Source organism: Bacillus rossius, unplaced genomic scaffold (assembly GCF_032445375.1).
Source record: "Bacillus rossius redtenbacheri isolate Brsri unplaced genomic scaffold, Brsri_v3 Brsri_v3_scf149, whole genome shotgun sequence".
Classification (NCBI taxonomy): domain Eukaryota; kingdom Metazoa; phylum Arthropoda; class Insecta; order Phasmatodea; family Bacillidae; genus Bacillus; species Bacillus rossius.
Window position 1 is genome coordinate 53,617 of NW_026962321.1, and position 13,884 is coordinate 67,500.

The 13,884-nt window shown below is 43.6% G+C and overlaps 1 non-coding gene across 1 annotated transcript; it reads right to left on the reverse strand.

The window, feature by feature from the left end:
• Window positions 1-11,646: 11,646 nt before the first annotated feature.
• Window positions 11,647-11,765, reverse strand: LOC134543673 (5S ribosomal RNA). Its single transcript, XR_010077155.1, has one exon. It is a non-coding gene; the product is annotated as a 5S ribosomal RNA (ribosomal RNA).
• Window positions 11,766-13,884: the final 2,119 nt, after the last annotated feature.

The following is a 13,884-nucleotide window of genomic DNA, read 5'->3' on the forward strand; positions in this document are numbered from 1 at the left end:
AAGCAGCTGGCCACCAAGGCGGCTCGCAAGAGCGCGCCGGCCACGGGGGGAGTGAAGAAGCCACATCGCTACCGCCCTGGCACTGTCGCGCTGCGAGAAATCAGGCGCTACCAGAAAAGTACCGAGCTGCTTATCCGCAAGCTGCCCTTCCAGCGCCTGGTGCGAGAGATCGCCCAGGACTTCAAGACAGACTTGCGCTTCCAGAGCTCGGCCGTCATGGCGCTGCAGGAGGCCAGCGAGGCTTACCTGGTGGGGCTCTTCGAGGACACCAATTTGTGCGCCATCCACGCCAAGAGGGTCACCATCATGCCCAAGGACATCCAGCTTGCCCGGCGTATCCGTGGCGAGCGTGCTTGAGTTCCTTGCCATTTTTTTTGCAAGGGGGAAAAAAAAAACAGCCCTTATTAGGGCTAAAAATAACTGTCAAATTTGAAAGGAAAACAGTTGTCTGGCTTTTTGTACCTATTAGCTGTCGTTGACCTTTACCCAGCCAATAATATATTACATTAATAAGAATTTGGAAAAACACAGTTATAGTGTCTGTGTTTTGAGGTGGTTGTTTATATTGTACACAAAAGATTTGCACACAATGCAATGTATTCTGCATAGGAAATAAAAACTCTTCAAACAGTGCCTGTCTGCAGTAGCAGCACCATCAGCAGCAGCAGCAGCAGCAGCAGCAGCAGCAGCAGCAGCAGCAGCAGCAGCAGCAGCAGCAGCAGCAGCATAAAGTTCACCATTAATACCCTGAGACCTAATCCTTACAAAAAAAATATGTGTGTGTGTGTGTGTATATATGTGTATATATATATATATATGCTGAAATAAGAGTGAGATGTTTGTAAGACGTTTTCCTGCTTAAAAACTTTAAATAATTTTGCACCTAAACTATACACACAATGTAATTGATAAATTTCTTTATTTATTTATTTATTTCCCCCGCTTCAAATACCATAAGAAATTTTTTAACCAGAATTTTACCTAACGGCAGAGGTGTGGCTATAGGAGGCAATGATTGCAACAACTGATACCTTCATGACTAGTATTGTTGGCCCTTAGAAGGGCCGATAAGGTGGTACAGTGCCACAGAAAGTGCCAGCGGTCCTGCTGGCATCTTCATTTCCGCTTTGGGGCTGCTTTCTTGGGCGACTTGCTCTTTGGGGCAACCTTCTTTGGCTTTGGAGCACGGGGTTTCTTCGTGGGAGGTTTGGACACCTTTTTTGCCTTTGAAGGTGCCTTCTTGGGCTTGGGGGTTGCAGCTGCTGCCTTTTTTTTCTTTTCTGCTGTAGGCGGAGTCTTCTTGACTGGTTTCTTGCCCACCGCTGCCTTCTTGGCTACGGATCGCTTCTTTTCCTTAGGGGCAGCTGCACCACGCTTGCCGCTTGGAGCCTTGGGCTGGTCCGGAGCACCGGTGGTCCCTGAAGCCAGCTTGAAGGAGCCAGACGCACCCTTGCCTTTGGTTTGGACAAGCTCGCCGCTAGCCACTGCTGCCTTCAAGTATTTCTTGATGAAAGGTGCCAGCTTTTCCGCATCTACTTTGTAGGTAGAGGCGACGTATTTCTTGATGGCTTGCAGTGATGAGCCGCCCCTTTCCTTGAGGCTCTTGATCGCAGAGGCCACCATTTCAGATGTGCGCGGGTGCGCGGGCTTGGCTCGTGGCTTCTTCGACGCAGCCTTGCCTTTCTTCGGGGAAGCTGCCTGTGATGGGGCAACAGCTGGTGCTGCAGTCGCTGCTGCGGTATCTGCCATGACGAGACTGATCCTACAGAATGCAAGAGCAAAGTGAAAATAAAATTTTTCTCTCTTTTTTTTTTTTTTTTTTCCTAACCTAAGTTTAAAACTAAGTGTATTGGGAGGGGTCCGGGTTAGGGAGAGACTCTAAGTGCGTCTCAGGCCGAAGCCTATACGCTCTAATCATGCAGGGGGTACCATGCAGAGAAGGGAACATGCATATGTGCTAAGGAGGGGGATTGGCCAGCCATGGCAGCAATTGGCGCCATGACTAACTCCCCTCACTTGACTATTCTAGACTATACTAGATAAGTTGGGCCCAGGTAAAACCTGCATAGACACAGGGAAAACCCTGGGCACTTACATGCGGGATGCAAAAATTCATGCATTAATTTCATGCTGGTTGGTTACGGGAGTAGAAGGATGGCTCAGGAAGAAGAGTTGGAAGAGTAGAAAATGTCTACTAAGCAAGGGCGGGCACTTGGGCATTTCTGTCCGCATTTTAGTTTGGTAGGACTGGTTTTTAGGGGGCGACTTTAGTCGTTTCCCGCCAGGCTGCCAGCCAGCCAGGTTAGCTGAAAAAGAAGTACATATTGCAGCTGTATATATATGACCGCAGCTCCCAGGTTGCCCCAGCTGCCACGGTCATGCATGCCCGACACATTGTGCTGCCAGCCTGGGCATGTCAATCATCGGCTAGGCCAATGTTGCATATTTGCACCGCAGGACGTGGTCAGGCACATGGTCAGACACCTATTATGTTCACTTAATATATTTTAATCTAAGGGACAGTCAGGACATATGTGTGTAGTTCATTAGGGCCCCGATGGGCCAAAAACGCGACTGGTTTCATTAGAACCCCGCTGGGTCAAAAACGCGACTGGTTCAGCGATCGGCGCAACGAGTGTAGTGGGGGTGTGGGGGCCTTAATTCCGACACATGTTGCTGCCAGCCTGGGCATGTCAATTATTGGCTAGTCCAATGTTGCATATTTGCACCGCAGGACGTGGTCAGGCACACGGTCGGAATCCTATTAATTAATACTTAATATTATACTTAAATTAGAATGCAATATAATATAATATACCACCCTACTGCACCCACCATTGCTGCAGCATTCCACTCGTTGGCAAGGTCAGCTTCAACGGTGTTTATTTGCACTGACAGCTGGCGGCACAGCAGAGTAGCATCTAATTTACTATTATTTAAATTACTCAGCCCTCCGAGTATTTAAATAAATTTAATCTAAGTTTCGAGCTGCCTTGTGTGGGTTTAAATAATTAAATTATTTAAATAAGCTATGAGTTGAAGTGAAACCTTGCAGGTTAAATGCCTATGCGAAAGCAGTAGTCAGTAATTCAAAATCTCATGTCTTTCAGAAACACAACCAGCACTGGGGGTGAAACCAACCAGGCCGGCCATGACCATCAGTCATAGAGAGTCAGCCCTAACATGTCAGGCAGTGAACTCCTGGGAGTCGAACCACCACCCGCATGCTTCGGACCATTTTGAATTAGCATTCAAACAGGTTGGTCGTGCATGTAATTGTGTGTTGGCTGGAGGGCGCCGTGTAAGCCTAGTGGGAAGGCTCTACTCATAACATGTTCTATGAGCTGTTTGGGTGACGCGAGCTCCGCGCGCGAGTGTGCGCGCACGGAGCCGGGGAGGTACTGCGCCGGCTACTAGTTTTGTTTGGAGGGGGTCGTGCGCTGGTTGGCTGTCAGGCTCGGCCAATCAGGGGGCGCCTCGCCCGCAGCTACGGCGGGCGGTGCGCCAGGATTGATTTCGGAAGCTTATACTTCTGTGTATTATTTGGATCATAGTTTCCAAGGGAGGAAATATGTGGATTTAAATTATTTACGCATTTATCGTAAAAATTTTGGGTTGTGCGGATATAAAAATCTTGCAAAGTTTCAGTGTTAGTTTCACTGTGCAAGTTCTCTACTGGACAGTATATCGGGGCGTCTGCAGCGATTCGAATGCATCTATTCTGAACTCGCTGCAGTTTTATTAGATGGCAGTATGCTGCAGTAGCCCAGACTGGGGCTGCATACGTGATTATCGGGCGTATGAGAGCTTTGTAGAGCAGTAATCCATTTTTGACTGTGCTGCCACATCGCCTGCTCATTACAGGATATAATGCGCGCATTCTAACCTGAGCTTGGGTTTGTTTAATGTCAATGTGCTGTCTCCACAGGAGTTTCCTATCCATGTGGACACCTAGGTATTTAACTACGTCCTTGTGAGGGATTGGCTCATCAAATAGGCGTAGTTGCGGCCTGTTGTCGGCTGGCGGGAGGTTTTTGCGTGTAAACACAATCGCCTCAGACTTGGTCGTGTTTACTTTTATGCGCCAGGCTGTACACCACTGTTCAACTTCAGTGAGCGCAGTCTGGAGCCTGGTAGTGGCCAGCTGTAGGTTATGAGATCTGCTATACAGTACAGTGTCGTCTGCATAGCAGCCTAGCTTGACTAGTCTATGTGCGGGGCGAGGCATGTCGCGTACATATATATTAAATAGTACTGGGCCTAGGATGCTGCCCTGCGGCACTCCGGCTTTAATTAATTTTAGGTCAGACGTTGCCCCTTCAGATGACACTCTAAAGGTTCTGCCTGCTAGGTAGGATGCAATGAGTTTAGTGTAGCAATCCGGGAAGTTTGCTTCATACATTTTATATATTAGCCCTGCATGAAAAACTCTATCAAAGGCCTTTTCTACATCGAGAAACGTAGCAACTACGTAGTCTTGGACGTTGAATGCGCTGGTTATCTCTTCGGTAAGACGGACCAGTTGATGGGTAGTCGAATGAGCACTGCGAAAGCCAAATTGCTCATTTGGCAGCAAGTTATGTTCGTGTATGTGTACTTTAAGTCTGTGTAAAATTATGCGCTCCGCAACTTTAGACACAGTACTCAATAGGCTTATTGGCCTGTAATTTTGGGGCAGTGTTTTGTCCTTGCCCGGCTTGTGGAAGACTATTACTTTTGCTTCCTTCCACTGGGAGGGAAAAATATTCAGTCTGAGCATTGCATTAATGCATTCAGCCAGATATTCAAAGGCTTCGTCTGGAAGCTGTTTGAGAACAACTGCTTGTATGCCGTCGTTCCCAGGGGCTTTTCGCGGCTTCATATTCTTGATAGCACGCTTAATTTCTTGGGCCTGGGTGGGGAGAGGCTCAGAGATAGTGGGCTGGTGCAGTTTAGCGCGGAGTTCGCGGTAAATTTGTGCAGTGAATGGCCTGTCACAAGGCTGCAAATTGGGCTGGAATGCTGTTTCTAAGGTGCTTGCGAAAGCTTGCGCCTTGTCCTGGGGAAGAAATGCGAGTCCATTATTTGTTTGGAGGGGTGGAATTTTATCAAATTTATTCAAAATTCGCTTAGTCATTGCCCAGGTACTCCCGTCCTGTACATTGAGCTTCGCGATTTTGGCTTCCCACTGGCTGCTACGCCACAACGAGAGTTCATCTGATATAGCAGTTTGAAGCTCGTTGATTCTGCGTTTAATAATGTGCGTGCGTCGCCGTGTGTATTCGCGGCGCAGTCTGTTCTTTTGCGATATCATATCGCAGATGTATGCTGGCAGCTCGTCATGCATTAACTTAACCTCCTTTTCTGGGATGCACTGGCTAATTCCGTCTTGAATTTTCGCGGTAAAAGTGGTTATAGCGTTTTCTAGATTATCACTATTATTTATTTCGTCGAGTTCTGAAAGATGTAATGACAAAAAATTTTTAAAGCTAACCCAATCTGCATTTTTGTAGTCCCTGACTTTACGAGGTGGGTTCGAGTCGACATTTGCGTCGTCAAAAATTAAATGAACAGGGAAGTGGTCAGACGTTAAGTCGTGTACAACTTCGAGTTCGAATCCCGAGTGCACACGTTTATTAATAACGATGTCTAGAACATCTGGGAGAACCCCCACACGCCCAGTGTCGTGTGTGGGCTCCATGGGAGCATGAATTTGGTAGTTGTGATTTAATTGGTGGTTATAAAGAATTGTACCATTCTGTGTGGCTCGCCTGCTGTTCCACTCTCTATGTTTAGCATTTATGTCTCCTAGAGCGAGGAAGGTCGGGGCCGCCCCATACAGGGCGTCCAGACCAGCCACGCTCAGGGACCTACCTGGTCGCGCATACATAGAAATAATTTTTATGTTTTGCCTGTTAATAGTTAAGTTAATTGCTACTGCTTCGAGATTCTGAAAATCGGGGAGCTGCCATTCAGTGTTTTTTATGCTTTTATGGACAATAAGGGCTACTCCCCCTCCTCTTTGATTAACTCTGTCGCGCCTATAGATTGCATAATTTAGTATAGTAATTCTATCAGTCGGAATTAAGTGGGTTTCATTAATCGCAGCTATTTTTATTTTGTATTTTTCTAAGTGGTGAATTAATTCCGGTATTTTATTTTTAATGCCGCGTGCATTCCAGAATAGGAGGGACTTAAGACTATGGGCCGCGGTTGGTATGCAACACTGGGCCGGATTACGAGCTGCCATTGAGCTTGGCAGCCAGTGTCTGGACGAAGCCCATCATCGCATGGACTTTTTCTGTTAGGGAAACAGATGGGTCGCACCATATAACCATAAGCTGGCACATGGGGACGATTGTGGCCGCCAGATTTTCATCCGTGTTGAAAGTGCGCGACTGTTCGAGCACTTTCTGGAAGTCAGCCAGGCCCGGTTTCGAGGCTGGCTGCTGTTGGGGCGCGGGCGGTGCAGTTGGCAGCATTGGAGCTGCGTCTACCGCCATGCTCGTCTCAGGTGCCGGGGCTACCTGCGGCCGGGAGAGCGCGGTCGTGCGCTTCGCCGGGGCTGGCGCAGCCTTAGCTGCTACGAGCTTATCCTGGGCAGGCTGTCGCGGCCTGTCCTGCCCAGGCTGCGGGGGCCTTTCCTGAGTGGGTCGCGGGGGTTTGCCTTGGCCATTTTTGTGGCCCGTCGGGTGTTTTTTGACCCCCTTCCGCTGCCAGGGGTTGTTCGCCAGCACTGGGTAGTCCAGCTCGTTGTAGCTGGGCTCGCAGTGCTGCTCCAGGGGCGCGAATCGGTTGCCACCTGCCTGCTGCAGGTAGTCGCCGAAGCTCCGGGGAGGAGGGTACCTCGGTGGACCCCAGGGGTTTTGCCTCGGGGGGCCAGAGAAGCCCGGAGGGGGCCGTGGCATCGGTTGCGGCTGGGGCTGCATTGCAGCGCGCCTGTTTTCGCGCAGGTCGCGGCGAGACTGTTGCTCGCGCTGCTTGCGTACCTGGGGCGGAAGGTGCCTGCGGGTCTCTTTTTTATAGACCTGGCAGCCCTTGTAGTTTGCGCAGTGTGCCTCCTTACAATGCGCGCACTTTTTGTGCTCCTGGTTGCCCCCATTGGGGCAGTCGGGAGCGCGGTGTGGCCCGCTGCACCACCGGCACACAGGGGCCGCGTGGCAGGCCTTGCCAACATGGTTATAGCGTTGGCAAACGCTGCATTGGGCGGGGCCTGAGGGGCGCCTGTAGTCGACGACACGCACCAGCATGCCGCCGAACTCTGTCAGGGAGTAGATGCGCTCAGAATCGCACGTCTGAGGCACCTCAATGACCAGGGCGTCGCATTTTTCCCTGCGCAGCCTGTTCTCCAAGAACCAGTGGTTCTGGACAGGCAGGTTCAGGGCTGCAAATTCCTCCTGGAGGAAATCGGTCGGGGTGTGGCGGTGTACTCCGCGCAAGACGAATTTCTTGGGCACTTCGTCTCTCTGAAGGAGGACGGAGTGCTGGGCGCCTATCGCCTTAAGGGCCTGGACTGCCCTTTGGTAGTCCGGGACGGACGCAGGATTGACCTGGATCTCGTCCTTGCCGCGGTTTTGGCAGGTGAACTTTTCCGCCAGGGCCTGCTTGAGGGCGGTGTATACCCTTGGGTACGTGTGCCCCTGGTCTAAAAACACGAACAGGGGCTTCACTCGGAGCTTTTTGGGCGGTGCCGCAGCTCCGGCGGCATGGCCTGCAGTTGGTTGTGGGCGAGGGGGGGAGGGGCCCGCCTCGTCGTCGCTGCTGCCTGCACCGGACACCTCCGTGTGCAGGCGCTTGTTGCGCTTACCAGTGGCAACACTCCAGCCACTGGATTGATCGGAGCTAGGCCCTGAGGGGGCCTCGCTTTCTGTCATCTCGACAGCGTCGCTCATGTCGTCGTGGTAGCCTACGCTCGGGTCCACCCACTGACCGTCCCCCGGGGCTAAGTTAGCCGGGTTCAGGCTAGGCTACAGGGGAGCTAGCTCCCCGGGTGTTGCCGAGTTGTTGGTTGCCAATAACTTACTCTTTACCGCAGCTCTCTCTTACCGCCTGTGCGCATGTAGCACACAGGCACCTTTCAGTACACCGCTGGGTAGCACTAAGAAGTGCTAACCACAGCTTGGGCGTCGACGATCTATAAATTCACGGCGAGCAGCTCCGGGACACGTCCGTCCTCTACCGAAGCGCCAAAATTTTTCTCTCTGCAAATATCTGGTTACCCAATTTTCTGGTTGCGGACGGTTCAGAAAATTCTCGATGCCTTGCTCACGTAGGGAGCAGCGCACTTTGGACAGCGAAAGTAATGTAGGGCTTCTTTAGCACTGATTTTTCAATGTTTTCTAAATGTCAGCAGTCTACGATGACATAATGGGCAGTTCCACTAATAGTGTAATTTTTTTATGGCAGCTGCACTGTTTAATTTGCACTGCGAGCTGTTTAAATTTACTGCTACACCAAACAGGGAACTTTTCATTTGCAGATGTTATTCAAGGAATCAAATACGTAATTTGTGCTGGAATCACTTGAAAATGGTTAAATTAACTTAGGTATACTTTAGTGTATAGTATGCTGAAAATGTGGAGATAATTTCATGAAGGCTGTTTGCTGTGGAAGCACTAGCAAATCACCTTGTTCAGTGCCACCTGGAATGGCTTTCTTCGTGCACCTCCAAGGATGATGTGATTATTATTGTGAGTAAATTTTGTTTACATTTTCATTGTGTGAATAATAAAACTTTTAACTGTACACACAACAAGCATTTCACTTGGATCTGATGCATTCTCAAGAGTGCAGTTTCTGTTTAGCTTTTAAAACTGGCTGCCCTTCAATTCACTCAAGGTGCAGATGCAAGTTGCTGATGAAGTATTCCACACACATGCTACATTGGAGAAATATTTTAATAAAAATTAAAACTCTTGCAGGATTTCGAATAAAAACTATCCTATTTATCCCTTCTATGTTTTGGTACTGCGAAATTGAGAGAGGTAAGTAAGTTGTGAGGTTATTTTTACTTGCTTGCATGTGAGGTTAGCAGAGCAAAAATATTTTTGAAATTGCAGATACATGGTCACTTTATTTCGTTGCAAACATTTATAAGCTCGTAATCTTATTTAAAGTCTCCATACTTAATGCGTTTGGAAAACCTTCTTTCTCTCAATTTTACAATGGAACAAAATTTTACTTGTATGTGTACATTAATTCCATCTCTAAATGATGTAGGTTTACGCACCGAGATCAGGTACATTGTAGAGAGAAAAACACACGAGTACCTGCTTATTTTGAAGTTTTAATGAGTATATTAAAAAAAAAAAAAAAAAACGATAAAAATATAATTGAAAAAGTATATTATTCACGTATTTTTGAGGATGAGGGGAGGGGGTGTTTTTGTCCGATGGTCGTTTATCTTTAAAGAAATTTCCGTTGGACCTGTGCGTTCTTGCTCTGCCAATTCTCGAAAAATGAAATATTTTAAGTCGTCTTTTATGTGCTAACTTCATTATATTTGGCTGCATTCGTATTTTTATTAGTTTTGAAACATTCATGTCACGGAAAATAATCATAAACCAGGACAAAAACGTTTTGACTAAATGTTCTAGGTTGGTTGTAAAACATTTTCTTATTTTATTTCACATCGGAAACATCTGTTAAGTTGTAAGCTTTGTAATGAATGCGACAGTCACTTGTTCGCTGAAGTGTTTGTTTAAGAAATTAGTATTGTAAATTTGTTTATGGTCTTGTTAAATGAAATTTTAAGTGAAATCATTTGGGAAAACAGAGGCTACAGGAATTTTCAACACAACTTGATGACCGACGTTGTGACTAGTGTGGGAGTGTGTGCTCGTGTAAATATCAATTTTTCTTACTCCTCGTGCCGGTCAACAGGAAAACAGCGAGTGTGTTATCTCATCGCGGGCGTGTGATTGCGTGTGGTAAATTGTGCTAGGTTAATTACCGCAAAACTCCACTGTGTGCAAATATGTAGTGTGTCGCTGTATGCAAATATTTGGTATGTCTTTTTTTTTTTTTTTTTTTTTTCAGGCAATACACACTTTGAATTTTACACAATTTCGATGCTGCAACCTAAGTGTATACATGCGAATAGGATTGCTTAAATGAAAAAGTAAAGTAGGAGGTAAGTGCAAATGTTTCCAGGAGGTTATGCACACACAATCTATTTTATGAATTAATAGTTATTATCTAAGAAAATGATAGAAGATTATAAATAATGTGTGCAGAATAATACAGAATTTGCATGTTACACAAAAAAAAATATATATATATATTCCAAATATTGTTAGCAAAATGCACCTAGATTAGTGAGCTGGATTTTTTTTTTTTTTTTGTATTTTTGTTCTGTTGATCCCACGTGGAGTCAAGGCTCCGGGATATAGAACATGTATGTGCAGACAATTAATATTTACATGATGCAAGTTACCAAGAAAAAAAATTTCAAAAAAAAAAAATACATAACATGTTACACAATTTAACTTTATGCAAAACATGAAGCAGCTGTTATCACAAGTCCATTCAACAAATTAACAGTTCAATTTCTCTATTATCAATCAAATTAAAGAATAGCTTCAGAGGGTAGGTAGGATATTCTAGAAGAATTTTTTTTACTGTTTTTTTTTTTAATACTGGTAAATTGTTTTAGTTATTTTCTGTGATATTAAGTTGTAAAGTTTTACTCCCAAGTAATTTAGTCCATTTTCAAATCGCCTAGTGTTATGTTCAACTATCCTCAATTTACTAGCATTTCTGGTGTTATACCTATGTGCGAATATCTAAAAAAAAAAAAAAAAAAAAAAAAAATAATAATTTTTTTTTTCTTCTTTTTCTTAAGAATGAATAAAAAGTTTCTAGAACGTATTCATTTATGGCAGTCAGGACTTTAAGTTTTTTGAATTTTGGTCTGCAGTTAGATGATTTTTTATCTTTTGTTATTATTCTAATAGCTCCTTTTTTTTTTTTTTCCCCCAATGTTATATGGCAGAAAGAGTAGAGCTATGGCTACTGTGACATCATGCATTGATGGGAAGGTTATTGTTGGATAACAAAAATTTAGATGATATAATTTTTATTTTTTTCCATACACAACACATTGCAGGTACAATTTTACAGGTTACAGCTGTACCACCTCTAGTATTGCTGCCGACCATCCAACAAATGAGCACACTAAACAGGCATTGATGACATTGTTATCAACGTCTTTTTGAATCTCTCATTATTATACATAACTGCCCACTGAAACAGAGAAACTTCAAAATAGGTGTGTGTGTGTGTGTTTATATATATATATATATATATATATATATATATATATATATATATATATATACATATATACATACATACATACATACATACATACATACATACATACATACATACATACATACATATACACTTATCTATTTATTTTTTCACTTTGAATTTTGTATGAGGTATACACATGCAAAGATTCACAGCTGCTGCTGGGTGGGTGAGTGAGTGAGTGATTGATTGATTGATTGATTGATTGATTGATTGATTGATAGAGAGTGAGTGTGTGTGTGTGTGTGTGTTAGGGGGGGGGGGGGGGGGAAATGTGGTGATTGTGGGGGAAAAAAAAATTTAAAATTGAAATTTTTAAAAAAAAATTTTTTTCTGTAGGGTGCAAAATAGTAGTGCCAACGGCACGTGGTGTTCCCAAGCGGTCACCCATCTAAGTACTAACCACGCTCGACGATGCTTAACTTCGGTGATCGGACGAGAACCGGTGTGTTCATCGTGATATGGCCGTTGGCAATGATATAGATGTTTTTTTTTTGCAGTTTGTATTTGCCACTCGAAATAGCTATACCAGGTGTGATTGTTACAAACAACAGGAGAAATCGTGTAATGAACACTCTTTTACTTCCCCCCCCCCCCCCCCCTCCCCACACACAACACCCACCACCCTCACCATCCCAACCACCAAAGCCCTCTTCAAAATACACTCTCACACACACACACAAACCCACACTCTATAACTGATGAACATTACCATAACTTCTTAAAGCCATTAGATAATATTTAACTCAAGAAAGGTATTGTGATATGTTTAAAGAAAGAAAGGTGAAACCTTTAACTTTACCAGCAGGTATTAGTATCACTGAGGTATCTTCTAGGTTGTAGCAGCAATAGTAGTAATAATAATAAAATTAAATAAGGTAATAAAAAAGAAAAGTTATACATGTGATCAAATCATGAATGTATAAAACTGGAATGAATTTAAATTTTTTTTATTTTTCTTCATAGGCTGTTTTGAAATTGATGAGTAAGTGCCTCTTCTTTTAAATTTTTTAATGCTGAACACTGTTACATAAGAGATGAATGTTTAGAAAATTTAAAAAAAAAAAAAAGCTAGCCCAGCCCCCTCCCCCCCTCACACAAAATCCAAACAAAAAAAAAAACACCCTCCTTCAAAACATCACATAATCATCCAGCCAGCAGTGCAGACGAGAAATTTGCACTCGGGGCCGCCATTTTGACGATAAATTCTTGCATGGCACACCAAAGGTAGGAAAGAATTTAAAAAAATAAAAATAATGGGCGAGCACCCTCGCGTCTGCCTGTAGAAAATGAAGTTAAAAGTAACATAACCTAAAGACAGGCACACACTAGGGTGCTCCCAGGCGGTTGAGAAATTTTTTCCCGCCAAAAGACTTATATATATTATTTATTTTACTGTTTTTGGCAGGGGGCTATGTCGGTCTGTGTGCAAAGTAGTTCCTACTCCCGCCGCCAGGAGCGCGCGCGGTGGGTAGCGATGTTGTTTTTTCTGCTTTCATTTGTTTATTATTTAGAGGGTTAATGCTATGTAAATGTACGCAAGTTTGGTTATGTGTCGGTAGTTGTGCGAGATTTAATTTCCGAAACGAAATTTGACTTTCATCGGCCTGCATTTCTCACTTATTCGGAAAATACATGTGTGTTTATGTATGTATAATAATCGAGTGATTTTGTAATAATTTGGAAGTTTTGTTTGCGTGTGCGATGTGGGGAAGAAAAGGTGTGCACACGAGTCCTAGGGCTATATTTTTTTTTATTGCGAAATATTTACTTCATGTGGTGAAAAATTTTAAATTATTTGTGATGCAAGTGAAATTTTTTTTTTTTTTTCAGTTGGGTGATGTGTTTGTCCTCGTTTGTGTGCAAGGAAGCAAACATGCTGAAGGTAAGGGGCCATAAATGACACTTTAAAATATTAGTTTACCATTAATTTTGGTTAAATATTAAATTGCCATATAAGTAAAATCATGTCAACTGTTGTATTCCACCCAGTATAAGCTGTTAGTAATGGGTACTTAATATAAATAGAATAAATGTAAGCATTTTCGTCTGCATGAAAATTCACTTTTTTTTTGGATCCATTTGTACTGTGGGTAGTTAAATAGTACATTATGTTGTTTTTACTTCGAAGTACAAAACATCTTGTGCATGATTGCAAATTCAAACGCAGTTAAGCATAATATGAATTCGAATTATGTGTGTGTGTGTGTGTGTATATATATATTTTTTTTTTTTTTTTTTTTTTTTACTGTGTCCAGTTTTAGCACAAATGGAATTATTTTCAAAGTGAATCGATGCAACTGGTCTTTGCCATTAATATTGATATATGATCTAACTAAATTAAATAGAAAGGATTTTTTTATTTATTTTTTTATATATATAAATATATTTGTAGCAATGTACTAATGACCACAGAAGTAAGCAAAAAAAAAAATATATATATATATATCTCAGCCAGTAAACCATGCGTCTTAAAGACTTTTTTTAATGAAAATATTTCTGCCTTGGTTAAGCTTACATTTACTATCATAGGGATTGAGGGAATTGTAGAACAGCAGCAGAAGCATTTCCTTTCATGATCATGTTCTTGGT